The following is an 18,039-nucleotide window of genomic DNA, read 5'->3' as shown; positions in this document are numbered from 1 at the left end:
ATAAACATAAGGGAATACTCAATATAAGATGACCCAATCTGATATAAAAACTTATACATGTGACATAGGGCCTATAAGACCAGAATTACACTGAACATAGGCTGACAAGGCCGTATAATTTTTCACGTACACGACACATGTCTACAAGCCTCTAAGGATACATAAATGTCATAAAGGTCGGGACAGAGCCCCGTCATACCAATCAACACATGTCTTAATCATACTGACCAATAGCAACTTCGGAGCAAATGGAGAGCACCAACATCTTCCACTGAGCTGATAGCCTACTTGGAGGACTCTCGACCTGTCTATCGGGACCTGCGGGCATGAAACGCAGCATCCCAAGGAAAAAGAGACGTCAGTACAAATAATGTACCGAATATATAAGGAATGAAAATCAGTAAACAATAGACATGAGAAAAATATGAAGTAAAAGACTCGACATGTGTGTCTGAATAACTCTGTGAATCATTAATATTTACAATGTCATGCATATGCGTAGAAATATCATATCATGCTTAGGTATATGTGTTCATAATATCATCAAGCCTCTAAGGGCATCCCATTATATCATCTCGACCACTGTGGGCAAATCGTCAATGTATACCAGCTGATCATGTGGTGGTGCATATATAACGCCGTAACCTTTTCACATATCCCATATAAATATATACACATATATAACTCCATCCGGTCATGGGTCAATGTACATGTATAAATGCATGAAATGCATAAGAAATACATTAATAAGATTTCTTGGAATGTCATAAAAATCAATATGCCTTTCGGATAAACTTTATCAAATACGTATTTCTCTGAGACCCATGAACAGAAGATATAATAATAATTCATATGGGGCATCAAGAATATAGACACCCCTAGTATTTCTATGAATAGAGTCATTTATGGAAGTTTTGTATTTGCTTGTTTCGTTCGTGTCGTATAGATCATGCCAAAAAGAAAGAAGAGATAGCCTTAACATACCTGAGCCGATTCTTTTGACAATCCATCTAACACACATCAATTGCAACAACATGTAATGGCGGATCGAAGTAGGGAAAAATCTGTATGATATTCTTGAGAAAGATTGTACCGTACTCCCTTAGAATCGCAAAATCCCGTTGCTATAACATTACGTAGTCTCGTATGATTTTTGTAGCACAATCACATTGCTTAACATAATAAGGAAATTTGTGTTTGAACTATTGTTAAAGACCGTAGCTAACCATTTTTTATATAAGCACCTCTCTTGAATTTAGAGGGGTCTTATGCTTTAATGGGTATGGGCCCCACATATTAATCTTGGTGTAACATAACACCCTTAAATGTGCCACCTTTCACTCTCTTGTAAGAGTCATTACATGGGAAGGGGTGCTGCCCATGTTGGGGTTCTTTAATTATCCAAAGATTCACCCTTTGCTTAATTAACTTATTAGTCCCCCACTAATCCAATAATTAACTAATTTACCATATAATTAAGAATTATCTCAACTTACATAAAGTGCTACTCATTTTTAACACACTTTATACCCCTTACTATCATGGCCATGTGTTACCTTATATGGTATTAGTCCATAAATATCGGTATTTTAGCTCTGGGCGTATTTTATCCCAAAATGTCAAACTTTGACAAAAATTTATTTTCTTCGATTTGCTTACCCTCTCACCTTCACGAATTTACTCATCACTTGTTTGAAGTAGCACAATACTTATAATTCCAAAATAATCTCATTCCCGAACTTACGTCGATTAACTTACGACGAAAGTTTAACGTACAAAAATGCGGGATGTAAAATCTCATTTCTGAGCTTTCATCAATTTATTTATGGCTTACTTTCACATACGAAAATATGGGGTGTAATAACGTCAATATAAACTTCCATTAATTTTCCTATCTGTTCTTTGAATATCCGGTTTACTAGGCGTTGATAGGTCACATCGGCGTTCTTTAGTCCAAACGGCATTACATTATAACAGTAGATGCCAAATTTAGTGATGAAAGAAGTGTTTTTTTATATCTTCCGAGTCCATCCGAAATTGGTTGTACCCGGAATAGGCATCGAGAAAACTGAGTATCTCATGCCCGGCCATCGCGTCGATCATCTGATCAATGTTAGGAAACGGGAAAGAATCTTTAGGGCATGCCTTGTTTAGATCTTTGTAATCTACACACACTCTTAGCTTATTCCCTTTTTAGGTACTACCACTACGTTAGCTAATCAATCCGGGAATTTAACCTCCCGGATAGACCCAATTTTAAGGGGTTTGGATACCTCGTCCTTGAAGAACGCATGCTTGACCTCGGACTACGGCATCCTCTTCTGCTTCACCGAATGGAACTTCTAGTCCAAACTCAGCTTATGAGTAGTTACCTCTGGTGGGATCCCTGTCATGTCAAGATGGGACCAAGCGAAACAATCTATGTTAGCTTTAATAAAATCAATGAGTTTTTTCTGAGCTCAGGGGTTAACCCCGTGCCCAGGTATACCTTTCTATCTGGTAGATGTTCGATTAGTATGACTTGCTCCAACTCCTCGACCGTCGATTTGGTGGCGTCGGTATCATCAAGAGCTATGAACAATCACGGAACTCCATAATCATCCTCCTCCTCAACTCCCCGTTCCTACGGTTTGGCCGAGACCGGCATCGATGATTGCTATTTAATTCTTCCTTTCTAATTGACTCCGTGTTTCTTGATGCCAAAACCACTGGTACTGGGATTACCTCGTCGACTACGAACATCTCCTTTGCGGCCGCGTGCTCTCCATAGATCGTCTTGACTCCTCCCGGCATAGGGAACTTCAATGCCTGATGCAAGGTCGAGGGTACCATCCTCATGTTGTGAACCCACGGCCTTCCGAATAGGGCGTTGTACCTTATATCCCCTTTGATCACGTAGAACTTCATCTCTTGGATCGTCCTGGTAGTGTTTACTGGTAGGGTTATCTCCCCTTTAGTGGTTTCGCATGCCATGTTAAATTCGTTCAACACTCAGACTGTCGGCACTATTTGGTCCTGTAACCCCAATTGCTCTACGACCCTCGATCTAATGATGTTGAATGAGATACCTGAATCAATCAACACACGTTTAACTCGAGATTTATTGATAAGAATAGATATTACCAGTGCATCATTGTGAGGTTGTACGATGCCCTAGGCATCCTCATCGCTAAACGAAATGGTTCCCTTTTGATCGATACTTTAGCGCACTTTATCATTAGGCCTTGGGGGACATTGACCCCTCCAATCATCATATGGATGACGTGCTGAGGCTCCTCTTGTTCGGCCTGTTTGTTAGCATCCCTGTTCCTGAAGTGGTTTTTGGCCTGATCACTCAGAAATTCTCGGAGGTGCCTGTTAATGAACAATCGGGCAACTTCCTCTCTCAATTGTCAGCAATCCTCGGTCTTGTGGCCATGAGTGCCATGATACTTACACATCAAGTTAGGATCTCTTTGGGTAGGGTCAGACTACAATGGTCGAGGCCATTTGGCTTCCTTGATGTGCCCGATAGCTGATATGATGCTGGCAGCATCAACGTTGAAGTTATACTTTGAAAATCTTGGTGCTTCCCTACCCCCGAGCGGCCTGTCGAAACCATTTTTGCTCATCAGACCTCGATTATTGGGCCCTCAATCTCTTCTATTTTCGTTCCTTGTGGGGTGACACCCGGACCCGTTTCCCCTTCGATCTGCGCTGTATGGTTGGTATCAATCCCAGATCGGCCTTGGCTCATAATCGACGACTCTCTTAGACCTGTCGTCAGCTCTGATGGGATAAACAGACCCAGAAGGGGCTCTGAGTTGGTCGTCCTCGACTCTGATCTTTGACTGGTACCTTTTTTGGATGTCAGCCCAAGTTACCACCAGTTACTCTACCAAATTTTGATTTAGCTGTTGTGAAGCCAAGGAGCTTCGGGGGTTAAGTCCTTGAGTGAATGCCTGAACGGCCCAATCATCTGCAACCGGAGGTAGGTCTATCCGTTTTATCTGGAACCTTGATACGAACTCCCTGAGAATCTCGTTATCTCTTTGTTTAACCTTGAAAAGGTTCGATTTTTTGGTCTCGACCTTGATGGCCCCGACATGGGCCTTCCCAAAATCATCTGCAATCATAGCAATGAGTCAATAGAATTTGGGGGTAAGTTGTGATACCATATCATTGCTCCTTTTGACAGAGTCTCCCCGAGCTTCTTCAAACACCGACTCGATTTCATCATCTTCCAAGTTGTTTCCTTTGATGGCGCATGTATAGGAGGTCACATGCTCATTCGGATCCGTGGTTCTATTATATTTTGGAATATTGGGCATACGAAACCTCTTCAGGATTGCCTTTGGTGTCGCGCTCGGAGGGAAAGGCTTTTGGATAAATTTCTTGGAATCCGGTCCTTTCATTATCGGGGATGCTCCCGGGATTTGATCGAATATGGAATTGTATGTTTCCACCTTCTTGTCATTGGCCTCAATTTTTTTCTCACCTGATTCCAATCGCTTCGTCAATGCTTCAAGCATTTTCATTGTCTTGGGATTGACCTCAGGCTCACCTTACCCAGTCTCTCGGTGGTTTGTTCGTTTCTTCGGATGCTCTCCCGGGATTGTTCAGGCTCGACCCTGCTAGGGGCGTGGCCTTGATTCTGAAGCTTTGCTATCGCCGCATGTTGAGCCTGCAACATTTTGAAGATTAGCCGCAGGCTTACCCCATCACCTTTTCCTTTGGGCGCTTCTTGAGCTGTTGTTCGGGGTCTTCCGCGAACACTGCTTTTTGGGATCAGTTGGTAGATTGACGTCGATAGCCACCTCTGAGTTGGCATCGACCGGATCTACAACTGGGACTCCGTTGGGATCAGCAGGGGCACCTCATTGCTAGGTACCCGATTATTGTTTTCGCCATGATAGCCAGACTTATCGTCAACGTTCAAGTGGGCAGATTGAGAATTTGACATTTTTACGCTAATTTGCAATTAATACTTTAAATAACAAACGTAAAATAGAGTGTATTATGGAGATTTCTATCAAAACACCACTATTATCCTTAGTTTCATGGTGGGCGCCAAACTGTTCACCTTAAAATGGATAACAATTAAATTTATACGCAGTTTTAAGGATATGTGGATTGATTCAACACAAATACTCAAGTATATTAGATAAACAAGTTAAAGACAAAATGAACAATCAAACCAAGTGTAATGTCACGGCCCGGCTCAAACTTAGATTGAAAAGTAGTTTTGCCTTAGATCAGACCCTTGGTTCGAAGCCAATTATGAACGAAGAACAAACAGTAAAATAAGAACCCTGCAATAGCTAAAGAGCAAAAAAATAAATTTGTATTGCTTGGATTCATGTGTTACAATGTGTGTTATCAAAGAAAAGCTTCCCTTTTATATAGTAGGAGAGTTTCATCCCTAGTACAAATCTAAAAAAGATAAAAATCTTTATTTTTTATTAGCTATTGATCAGTAACCGGTATCGAGCGAGATTCACACCGTGATATCTGGTTGGTTGCGGATATCACGGCCCTCTATTCGGCGTGTGCAACCGCTCATTGTATTTTTCGAAGTCTCATAACTCATTTTGGGTCCAGGGAGCCTTGCTTTGTCACCCCCGACGATGAGATTGGAATATGCATTGTCCCCGATATTACCCGTATACAAAGTATAAGTTGATCATATTTATAAAGTTTTTATAAAAGATTTAAAATCAAGCTCTGGATAGGAAACGAAGGAAATACAAACTGTGAAACAAAAATCTATATATATATAATTCTGGGAATAGTGGAGTTGATGTGGAACCTCTCAAAGATGAGGATTACTATTTATCTTTTTTCCTTTTTTTTTGTCTTTTTCCCTATTTTCTCCAATTTATTGTGAAGCAGTAAAATCTGAAGAGGTGTAACACATTTATTACACCCCCTTAACTCTCTCGAATGAGTTAAGTTTTTTAAGCTCTCTGAAACGGTTATAACCTGAAGAGTTATGCCTCATTTAGTGTAACTCTCTAAATAATTATGGTGCCTTCCCTTTTAAATTTTGGCAAATATAACCACATTCTTTTAAGCTGTTTAGCCTTCATTTTTCTCCAAGTTTTTCGTTTTCCTTTTGCTCCTTTTTATTCATGACTTCTGTTTCCATCCTCCATACTTTGCTTTATTAGGCGATTTGTTTTGCTTGGTTTACTTCTTAAATTCTCGCATCTACTAAAGTTCTTCATCCATTTCCTTTTTGATAATATTCATGTTTAGCAATAAAAAGCATGAATGTTCCTTCAAGATTTGATTTGTGTTTTTGTGTGTGTCTGGGTGTTTAACTTAGAGTGATTGTCTTGAAAAGATATTAAAAATAGTGTAGCAGAATGGCTACAAAACATTACAGTAGTAAGTACGTATTTTCCATCTATTAGCTTTCTGATTCTCTTCCTTTCATATTAATTCGGTTTATGATAAGTTTGTGTTATTTTTCATGGATAGTTTGGTGAAATGTTATTGAGTATAATTTAAGATGTTTGCCTTTTTCTCTCACCGGTTATTGTTTGTTTATTATGCAATTAGAGAGGGTAATGAAAAGTTGTAACTGCTATCATATTCTTTTTCTTTTTTTTTTGCTTTTGCGATATCTACGAAGAGATGTAACTGTTATCAATAACTTATTACAATTAATTGAGTGCAGTGTATCCACAGAGGTATACAAGCATTTACTCTGAAAAACGGAGAGAGTTGAATTTATACGTAATTCTAAGGATACGTGGTATAGCTTGGTACAAATCGGAAAAGTAAAAATATATCGAATATTGACTATATAATGGAATAAAATACAAACTAAATTGAATAGAGAATGATTTATAAACAGGCAAGATGAATCAATGTCCAAGCTCAAAAAAGGATAATCTCAACTATATATCAATGTAATAATCTTGTGAATGCATCAATGTTTCTTCTTTGGATGTTTAATGTTCAATGACTTACAGAAATAATAGCCACTCTTTATATAGTGGAAGAACCTACTTTAGATATTATTAAAAATACATAGTGGGGATCCCATGATAGATTAGTTAATTAGTTTTTCCTTAATTCCCGCTGAGATTCTCTTACTAAGTGCGGCTACAACGGCTCTTTCTCTCATAGCTCGATCTTGGTTGTTTTTGGTACTAATCGATCTTCGGATCTCGAGCTCGATATCAACTCGAGCTCGATATTGACTCGGACTTGGTATTGACTCGGGCTCGGTATTGACTCGAACTCGATATTGACTCGGGCTTGGTATTGACTCGAGCTTGATATTGACTTCGAGCTTGGTATTGAATCGAGCTCGATATTGACTTTGAGCTCGGTATTGATCGGTCCCTGAATCTTGAGTTTGATAACCTGGCTTCGGATCTCATCTCGATATTATGAAGACGACCCTCGGTCCATCATGTTCCAATCTTGACTAATTACACAAAGGGCAAAATCGATTTTGACCGTATACAATACCGTGGAAAGGGGTGTGTCTTCTTTTTAAAAAATATTGTGTTAAATAAATCAATTTCTTCTTTTCGTAAATGATTAAAATTTATATGTCTGAACGATGTGGTTGGAAGATTGTTTCAAAGAGTGCGTTACTAGCAAAGGGATCGAAATTCATAGGCATCTATTATGTTCTTTTGCTTTCTTTCTCATAAAGTTGTGCTCACGGTCTTTGTGTTCGTGTATTTATATAAAACTATTTTTTGTTAAATTTGAAGAGTTTAGCTTGATACGAGTAATTACGCCTTTGGTGAAGTTGGGTCAATGGTTCCTCCTGGTTAGTTGGTATATGTCATTCTTTTGCGAAATTATGCTCTTTTCTATGTAGTAGGAAATAATGATTCCTCCTCCTCCTCCTACTCATATCGTATTTCTTCTCCTTTGTTTCACCTTGATTGTTTAAAATTGATTATATTTTGGAGTCTTGAATTTTACATAATATCACAAAAATATAAATTAACTTAACTTTGTGTTGAACTTTGTTAACTATTCTAAAAGTAATATGCTCTCAGTTTTCATTTAGTGTTTTAGAAGTTATATTTTCTCTATTTTCCCTTTATCTTATACCTTATTTTGGAAATTCAAAATACTCCAAATACAAAAGAAGAGAAAAAGAATGAAAAGGAAGGATTCAATAATAATTAAAAATATAAAACTAAACTTTGTATTGAATGTTTTTATATTTATTGCTCCTGAAATTAATATTAATATTAATTAACTAATTAATTCTTTAGTGGCAAATGAAACCTGCTTATATTTTTTTTTTTTTTATTTGCCTTTTCTCTAATTATAAATTAAATGAAAAATATAATTACTCAATTCAGTTATTGTGCTTACTAAATAATATAAATGGAGAAATAAAAAGGTACCTTATCGAACTGAGAAGGCGCCTTTTCTGTCACATTATCTCAAGCACCCGACTCTTTAATTTGGAACCAAATAGAAATTAAATATTTTTCTCTCTAAAAGAGAGTAATGGCAAAATTATAAATAGTAGACCAGCACTATTCCAATATGCATAACCTGGTGAGTATGGAGGAAAGAAACGACACATCTTTAAACAGAACTTTTAATTGTAATAATCTCATTAAACATTTGACTAGAGTTATGGATAGTTGTGACTTATAGAGGTGGGATATATACTAGCTTGCGGTTATTGGGTAGATCATGTTGCATCCATGGTAAGGGAAGGAGCAAAAACAAGCATACGGAGCACAAAATTTCCTTGATGTGCTGCTTCAGACAATGAGTTTAAAGATAATCTTCACATTAATAACCTATTTGTGGTTCTGTTATCTTCTCAGTATCTTTCTACTTTTATATTTGTCTTATTTTTCACGTTTCATACTCATTATTTTTTGTCATGAAGAAGCCCGTCATTTAGCCAAGAGATCGTAATTCCAACTGTTCTGTCAATACAAGTTCAACACTACTGTCCAGAAATGTTATTTTTTAATTTGTTTTTAGAGATCTTGGTTCTGATTTGCTCAACGTAAAAACATTGCTTTATTTGATTCTATTTTCGTAGAGATGCTTCCGTGTGAATTACTCCATTGAGTTTGGTTAGTGAAACGTGCAGTTGGCAAGGTTTTGACAAGATTAATTCCAAGAAACACTCTAATTACTCAAACTATGAGAATATTTTGCTCATGTTTCTCACATTAATATTTGTGTCACGTAAGTTATAAGTAGGGAAAGTAACCATGCATGAGAATATTTTTCTCCTGTTTCTCCCATTGATTTTTGTGTCACATAAGTTACCAAATGTAGCTTTAGGTGCTTGAAGGTGAAAGAAGCATTCCAAGAGACTAACACGGGCTTGAAACTGCAGACTTGTCCGGAGTTTCTCCTACTAGGTAAGCTAATTTATCCTGGTAGATTAATGATCCTAGAATTAAATATTTCAACGTAACACTTGGCGTAAGTGTATTTCTGATTTGTGCTTGCAATAGGGAATACCCCACAAATGGAGATAGCTTTAAGGTAAATCATAAATGTAAATGAAATATTACACGTAATATCGAACAAAGAAGCAAAAGAGTCAAAACGAATAACCTTAACAAGCGACAACTATAAGGAGCCTCATATTCAAGTGGAAATTAGAAAGATGAAGGAGACAGAGGAGTTCCCATAGGAAAATAGAAAGGCGCGAGAGAAGGCGGTGCTATAAATTATGGAGACGGAAATAATGTGAAATTTAAAGGAATATGAGCTTATTTAAGGCATGAAGAATTTGAGAGGAGCAATTGGAAATGAAAGAAAAAGAACAGTGACAGGAAAAAATATAAGAAGAAAATGATAGTAATAGAAAAGAAATACATAACGATACTCGACTGAAATAGCAACCTGCCTTTTGCATTTATTTGATTTGCTTTGTTTTTCATTCTGTTTGTAGTTTCTTTACTTTTTATTTTTTTCTTGATCTTTTCTATTCCTCTCATGTTTGTTTTATTCAAATAGAAGAAATTTGGAATTAAAAAGGTTTCATTATCTAATGAACAAATGATCAATTACCTATATACTTGTATGTTATATAAAATTAGGTTGAGAGAATCATGCAAACAGATAAAAACTTTTCTATCTCGACTGAAAATATAAAAGGTTATTTTTAAATTTATTGATGTCTTTCGCGCGGTTAAATTTACTAGTTTGAAATAATTTCATGTTATTGACATAAATGATCTAAGTACCGAACTATGTTGATTTATGCCATCACTAATGGGTGAATTACACAAATAGCCCTCAAACTTGATGATCTTGAATTTTTATTCTCGTTTGTCCTATGGCAGAACTTCAAGTTTAATAAGCAAGTGTTATCTCTCGCTTGTCCCCTAGACAATACTTTTATTTTTTAAGTTTGAAGTTATGGACGTCAAAAGTTAAAAATATTTCTGCAATTTTCTGCATTACTGCTCATAGGATTAAGCAATGTTTTAACTTGTTGTGTTGGGCCCGTGTTTACCACGGGTCTACGGCCACTATTAATAATAGAACCTAGAGTATTTAATGGATGAATGAATAGGGTATGACTGTGATCTAAATATTCACTTAATCACCAGAACTTCTTTATTTGACACTGTCTCAATTGCTACATTAAAGAATTGCCTAGAATTGCCTACAATTGCATTAGACTCGAACAAACAGATTAAATAAATTCCTCCGGTCATTCAGAACTTGAGGATCAATCTTGAAGCACAGGTATAACATATTAAAGTAGCTCAGAAATGCCAGAAGAACAAGGAATGAATCAATGGGCAAACTTGACAACACGGCGCTATATGTGTGCAACTAGTCATATATGCCAATTGAGCATTCTATAAATTTCCTCCATTCACTATAAATTTCTTCTTTTTTTTTCCGTTTTTTTGCTTCTTATGTTCGTTCAAAGTTTCTGAGGATGACAATATTTATTAGATTTATTAATTTCTCCATAAAAAACAAAAAACAAAAGCTGAAACACTCATTTAGTCGTTGAATTAATTAAAAAATAAGTAAATGAAAAGCTTGTCAGTTGAGTCTTCTTCAACAATTTGTATGAAAAAATAATTAAAAGAACATTATGGCCGAAATTTGTGACCTTTAGCTTTTAATAGGCACTTGTAGAAACCTTTTAGTCAACTATCACAGAAGAGGACAATGGCGGTAGCTGTGGCTCGACGAGTGTCATACATGGCCATTTAAACGACAAATAAAGAGGATTTTGCCAAGTTTTTTTCAAACTTTCTAGGATCAAGGAACCCTGTGATGTCACATGGTTGCCTTCCTAGCCTTCTATATATGGTAGATCAATGCAGACAGGATAACTATGACAAATGCTCTGCACAATTTTTCTTTAACTAGTCGTGCTACCTTGCGCCATGTTCCTTGGAGATCAGTGTTCTGTATGCCCAACCATGGCCAATTCAGTATCCCATGCTAACAAGATTTTAAATGTTGACATTCAAAGAATAAATGCTCCACAATCTCTGCACTTCCTCTACATATTTGGCAATTATTGTCCTGACTAATTCCTAGTCGAAACAGTTTTTCTTTAGTGAGCATTTTTCTGTGCTCTGTTAGCCAACAAATAAAGTTATGTTTTAGCAACATTTGCTTTATTTTATAAATTGCCCCAGTTCCATTCCTTCAAGCATCCCATCATCCATTTGTATCCACTATTAACTGAGTACCTCCATTCTGTGTTATTTATCCATTACTTACAAATTCTGCAACAAACTTATCTCAATGGAACATATTTTCTTCCAATACCAGCAACTGTCATGTAAATAGGAATACATATATATATATATGATCCATAAATTATCAATCTTTTGTGCTATATTCAACGCATATTTTGCCTCAACAACCTCATTCCATACTATATTATGGCGACCCGGTAGTCGTTTTGTGTATTTTATCTCCGTTCCTCTATTTGAGTCCGTATGTGTATTTAATGTTTTGTGGTTTGGGGGGGGGGGGGGGATGGGGGTTGGGATTTGTTTCGGAAAAGTTTTGGAGTGAATTGAGACACTTAGTCTCATCTTGGAAGCTTAAGTCGTAAGAGTTGACCAAAGTCTGGCTTTTGTGTAACGACTTCGGGATGGTGTTTTAATTGTTCCAATATGTCTGTATGGTATTTTGGACTTAGGCTTATGTCCGGAATTAGATTTGGAGGTTAGGTTGATTTGGCTCTAATTGTCGAAAGTTAAAAATTTGAAGGTTTGAAAAGTTAAAGGTTTGATCAGGAGTTGACTTTGAGGCTATCGGGTTCGCATTATTCATTATGTCATTTGAAATTTGTGTGCAAGTTTGATGTTAATCCGAATTGGTTAGGCTTAAATCGGACGCTTGGTTCGAAGTTACAACGTTATGAACTTAAGAAAATGATCTTAATCGATGATTCTTGGTTTTGATGTTAATTAAGATATTTTGAGCCTTTGGATAAGTTTGGGTGAAGTAGTAGGACTTGTCGATTTGATTAAATGGGGTCCCGGGGGGCTCAAGTGTATTTCGGATGGGATTTCAGATAATTTTTAGTTTGGTTAGTAGTCAGGTCTGGTGTTTTTGCACCTGCGAAGTTTGGTCCGCAGGTGCAAGTCCGCAGGTGTGGATAGTTGGTGCAAAAGCGAAATTTGGGCCTGGGACAGGGAGTCCGCAGGTGCAAGGTTATGGGCGCAAAAGCGATCGCGGCCCTGCGAGGTTGTTCCGCGGGTGCGGCTCCACAGAAGCGAGAGTTGATTCGCAGAAGTGGAGCATCGTGGGAGTAAGTGACTTTCGCAAATGCAGGCATGGGCTCGCAGAAGAGAGATTGCAAATGCGGTGGAATGGTCCGCAGAAGCGGAAATCGCTGGGCAGAGTATTTTAATCGAGGGTTTGATTTATTTTATCATATTTTGAGATTGACAGCTCGGATTGGGGTAATTTTTTAGGCGATTTTTACTCACTTGGATTGGGTAAGTGCTTTTAACTCGGATTTGATTATTATTCACGATTCTATTCTGATTTTGGCTTTTGGTTGGTGAAATCTAAAGGAGAAAATTTGGGGTTATGTACTAGATATTGGAAAGTTATTATTTGGGATTTGAATCCCGATTCAGAGTCGATTTTGGATAAAACTTGTATATTTGAATTCGTATTGGAATGGATAATAGGAATTTATGACTTTTGTCGGGTTCCGGGATGCGGGCTTGGGTTGACTCTTAGGTTGACATTGCGTATTTATTTAAAGATCAAACCTTTATTGTTTGGGATTGTTATCTTTGGCTTTATTTGACGTTATTGTGTTGTTTCTGGCTAAATTCGAGTTGTTCAGATGTCGATTCGCGTGAAAAGGAATTTTCGGAGTATTGATTTGCTAGTTTGAGGTAAGTATATTACTTAAACTCGGTTGAGGCACTAGTTGCCTAAGTTATTAGTGTTGGCTACGTGCTAAGGGTGATGTACATGCGAGGGGTTGAGCCTATGTGCTTGCACCGGGATTTTGTTCATGCTCAGGGTTGTATCTAGGGTATATTATGCCTTATTTTGAATATTCGTGATTCTTACTATCATGCTTTACATGTTGTACGACTACGTGACTTCGTGAATCATATTAGATATTATGCGTAGGTTAATCTCATGTTCAAACATGATAACTGTTATTTTTTAGGCATATTTGCTTGATCTGAGCTGTAATTGTTCACATCGCACATGCATACACTTTAGCATGTTATTTTATCAGTCCAGGAGTACTTGATTTGATGTTTATTGACGGTAAACGTGTATTCTTGTATATGCTTCTATAATCTGGACCGGTTTGACAGTGCGTGAGTTATCTGTGCGGTTGTTATGGCACGTGAGCTGTCTGTGCAGCATGTGGATAACGATCCATCCTCCTTGGGTCGTCCTCTCATATTTTTACTTGATGAAGTACACGTCGTTTGTGAAAACCTGATCAGTGTTGGGTCTTTATATATCTTCTATATATGCAAATTCCTTGGGTGTATATATGATTTTAATTCAGATCTCCTCTATATGTTGGTTCCGTACTTGTATATATGCCTCTTTATGCATATTTTCTCCATATGTCATTCCTGTTAGTGAAATAATACATAGTACATTTCTCCTCGATTTTTCTTTCTCTATGTGATTTGACTTGCCTTTACGCATATCTCCTCTATATGTTGAACTGTTATCCTGTTTAATATTCGTGCATATCTTCTCTATGTGCACCATGAGCTTTACCTGCATCTAGGCATAAATTCTATTATTATTACTGTGTATTCGGATGTATTCATGTTATGTAAATATTTTTATCACGTGAGTATCATTAATGATTCTTTCGACTTCCCCTCCAAAGTTAGTCATGATACTTACGGAGTACATGTGGTCGGTTGTACGCATACTATACTCTATACTTAATTGTGCAGATCCAGGTGTTGGACCTAGCTGAGAGTTGTGCTGGACTTTTGCTGAGTTGCTTAGAGACGAGATAAAGGTGCATCTCGTTCATAGTCTTGGAGTCTCTTTCCATTTTATTACTGTTATTATTGTCCAGATAGTATTTATATATTATCATACTTGTATTCATGTTATGGAGCTCATGACTTTATATTACTAGTTTTGGGGGATTATTTGTATCAGCACAATCTTTGTTTATGTTATTCGGTTTTTAGACTTGTATGTAAGGTGCTATCTTAAATCATTGATGCTATGTTTGGCTTGTCTAGCGAGTGAGCTAGGCACCATCATGACCGAATGGGGGGTTTTGGATCATGACAAGTTGGTATCAGAGCCCTAGATTCATAGGTTTTATGGGTCATGAGCAAATTTAGTAGAGTCTTGCGGATTGGTACAAACACACCTATACTTATTTTTGAGAGGTTACCGAACTGTTAGGAAAGCTTCTCTTTCTTTCATTCTATATCATGTGGATTTGATTATTTGAAGTTTGAGTCTTTTCTCTTTTATTCTCTAACAGATGGAGAGGACACGATTTGCTAGATCAGCTTAGTGGGCACTAGTGCCTCTAGTCAGGGCCATGAGGGGTCAGGGCAGAGGTAGAGATCGAGGTAGGGCACGCACTGCCCCAGCTAGAGCAGTAATTGTGGAGCCACCGGTTGCTCCAATGGAGGAGCATGTTTTTGATATTGTTGAGCCGGTGGGACCAACTCAAGCTCTGGCGGTACCTATTGCTATGCATGGTCTTTAGTAGAATTTCGATCAAATTCTACGTGTGTATTCGAGCTAGGCCTAGGCGAGTATGATACCAATTGCACCGGCTACCTCACATACCGAGAGAGAAGCCCACACTCCCGCTGCCCATACACCAGAGCAGCTAGCTCAGGGCTATCAGACACCGGGAGTTTTGTCGGTACAGCCAATCATCGCAGCTCAAACCAAGATTGGACCATCCTTGACTATGGAGGAGCAGAAGAGGTTGGAGAGATTTCAGAGGCTTCGTCCTCCTCGATTTAGTGGAGGAGATTCTGAAGATGCACAACGTTTCCTTGATTAGTGCCAGCGGATTCTACGCACTTTGGGCTTTCTAGACTCAAATGGAGTTGACTTCACTACTTTCCAACTGTCAGGGCTAGCCTACAGGTAGTGGAAGACCTATGAGTCTTTCAGGCCAGCTGGTGAAACACCACTTACATGGCATCAGTTCTCAGTTCTCTTCTTAGAGAAGTTTATTCCACATACTCGCAGAGAAGAGTTGCATAGGGATTTTGAGAATCTACACTAGGAGGGTATGACCGTGACTCAATATGAGATGAGGTTCACAGAGTTGGAACATCATGTAGTGTTCTTGATCCCTACTGAGAGGGTGAAGGTTAGGAGGTTCATTGAGGGCCTCAACTTTGGTGTCTGGTATGGGATGGCCCTAGAGGCCGAGGCAGAAACTATTTTTCTTCAGGTTGTTGAGATTGCTAGGTGCTTAGAGTTGATTCGCAAGTAGGAGAGATAGGAGCGAGACTCCAAGGGGGCCCACGGTTCAAGTGATTTTAGTGGTGCCTCATTTGGAGGTTAGAGAAATCATAGTAGAGGCCGTCCTTTCTGTAAGGCCCCAAAAAATTCGCTAAGTAATTTAAGGCTCTGTGGTGCCGAGGTAGACTTATGCGTTGACGATCCGCGACTCGGACTTTTTAGGTTGAAGAATACACTGAGGAGTTGATGGAAATTTTTGACAAGATAAGGCAATTATGTGGTCAAATTTACGACAGCAGAACAGGTTTATGGGTCGGATATCCGTCGCATAGTTGAGCAGAGAGTTGTTGAATTTTGAAAGTTGTTTTGCACCCATTCTGCGGTCGCATAATTTATTTTGTGACCGCATAAGTGGTCTGAGAACCGCAGAACAGTCGCAGACCTGACCAGTCTAGCCTAAATTTTTTAGGACCATTTTGCAGTCCAGTTTGCGGACCGCAGAAGTGATCTGCGGTGCATTTTGCGACCGCAAAGTTGAGATCGGAGGGTCCATTTCCTGATTTTTATAACCCGACCTCATTTTGATAAATAGCCTTTGGGGCTCGTTTTGAAGGCAAAAACCTGATATTTTAGAAAGAAGTGAGAGTGTTCTAGAGAGAGGAAGAAGCTCAAGTGCTACGTTCATCAAGATCTTGTCCAAGCTATGAAATCCAACAACAAAATCTCACAAGATTTTGAGTTAGGGAAAAAAGATGGGTGATTGAGAGTATGATTCTTGGGTGTGAGAGTATTATATATACCTGCATGTACCAATAAGGTTTGTGGGAAGATTGTTGGGCCCAAATGGGTAAAGATTGGGTTATGAAGTGAAAGAAATCTTGTGGAAGAACCTTGTAGTATAATTTGCACACCTAGTGCTTGATAAAATGCTCAAATGAGCAGAGACCATGAATATGTTCTTAATTTGTGTTCAACCTTTTTATGTATCGAAATAGATTGAAGTTGCTAGGATTTTCGGAACATTGTAGTAATCTAAGGAAAGCTCAAACAAGGTATGTTGGCTAAACTTCTCTCTTAGAATTTAATCCCATGATGTTATTGTAAGTCCCGAGTTATCTATTATAAATTAACTATTCCGAATAAGCTTTGTGTTGAAAGGGATATGTTCAAAATGTGTTCCGGATGCTATTATCATATGATGTTATCCTTCGGGAATATGTTCAAAGTATGAGTTAGGTATAAAAATATTATGACTCCAAGTAGTGTTTCAAGTGAAGGCTATTACGCCAAATTATGTAAGAAGAAGTCTCAATGTACTTAAGACTCTTAATCGCTCATAGGTGTACTAAAAGTCGTGATTAGAGATTCTTTGTTGTCGATAATCTATAAAGATGCTTGAAAATGAAATAAGTGAATTGGGGATATAGAGTGTGGCCAACGTGCCAAGAATGAAAGTTATACTTGTGGCTAGTGGTGCCAATGAAATTAGATGATGTGGGAAAGATTATGAAATGAGCCTTGATTCAACTATTCCAAATTGATCCCAAAAATAGAATTATCCAAAAGCTTATGTACTCAAGTCATGTCCAAATGTGGTTGTTCTAACTAATGCTATGCTTGGTAGGTATTTCCAATATGTTTTGAGTTCTTACATATTCATGAGTTGATATTGTGTATTGCCCTTTTAAGAAAAGGTATTTCAAGAGTATTCTATATGATGATGTTTATGATGATAATCCTTGAAAGTAAAGAAATAAAAGTGCGGAATATGATATACGACCACAGTGCCATGAATGAAGAATAATATGTATGGCCAAGGGAGCCAATGAAATAATGATGTTGTAAGTAGTTGAAAGTAATTGTGAAGTGATAGATGGTGTGAAAGGTTATGAGATGACCGTATTTGTACTTATGTTTACAATGTGTTATAAGCTCCTACGCCCTCATGAGGAGAGGATATGGTGTTCCTAAATATTTGAAGTGTTCATGATGTCCTATGATCACCCATGGCAAGTACAAGTAAGTGATGGTATGAACATGAAATGTGGCTGTTTGCCAAAATGAGAATTTTGAGGTGTTGTATGTCCCTATAGTTTCAAGCATAGTATGTATGCTACTAAAATAATTAATGTAAATGACTTCGATGTTAAGTCCCCA

Source organism: Nicotiana tabacum, chromosome 4 (assembly GCF_000715075.1).
Source record: "Nicotiana tabacum cultivar K326 chromosome 4, ASM71507v2, whole genome shotgun sequence".
Taxonomy (NCBI): Eukaryota; Viridiplantae; Streptophyta; class Magnoliopsida; order Solanales; family Solanaceae; genus Nicotiana; species Nicotiana tabacum.
The sequence above is the reverse complement of the archived record's forward strand: the minus strand, read 5'-3'. Positions refer to the sequence as shown.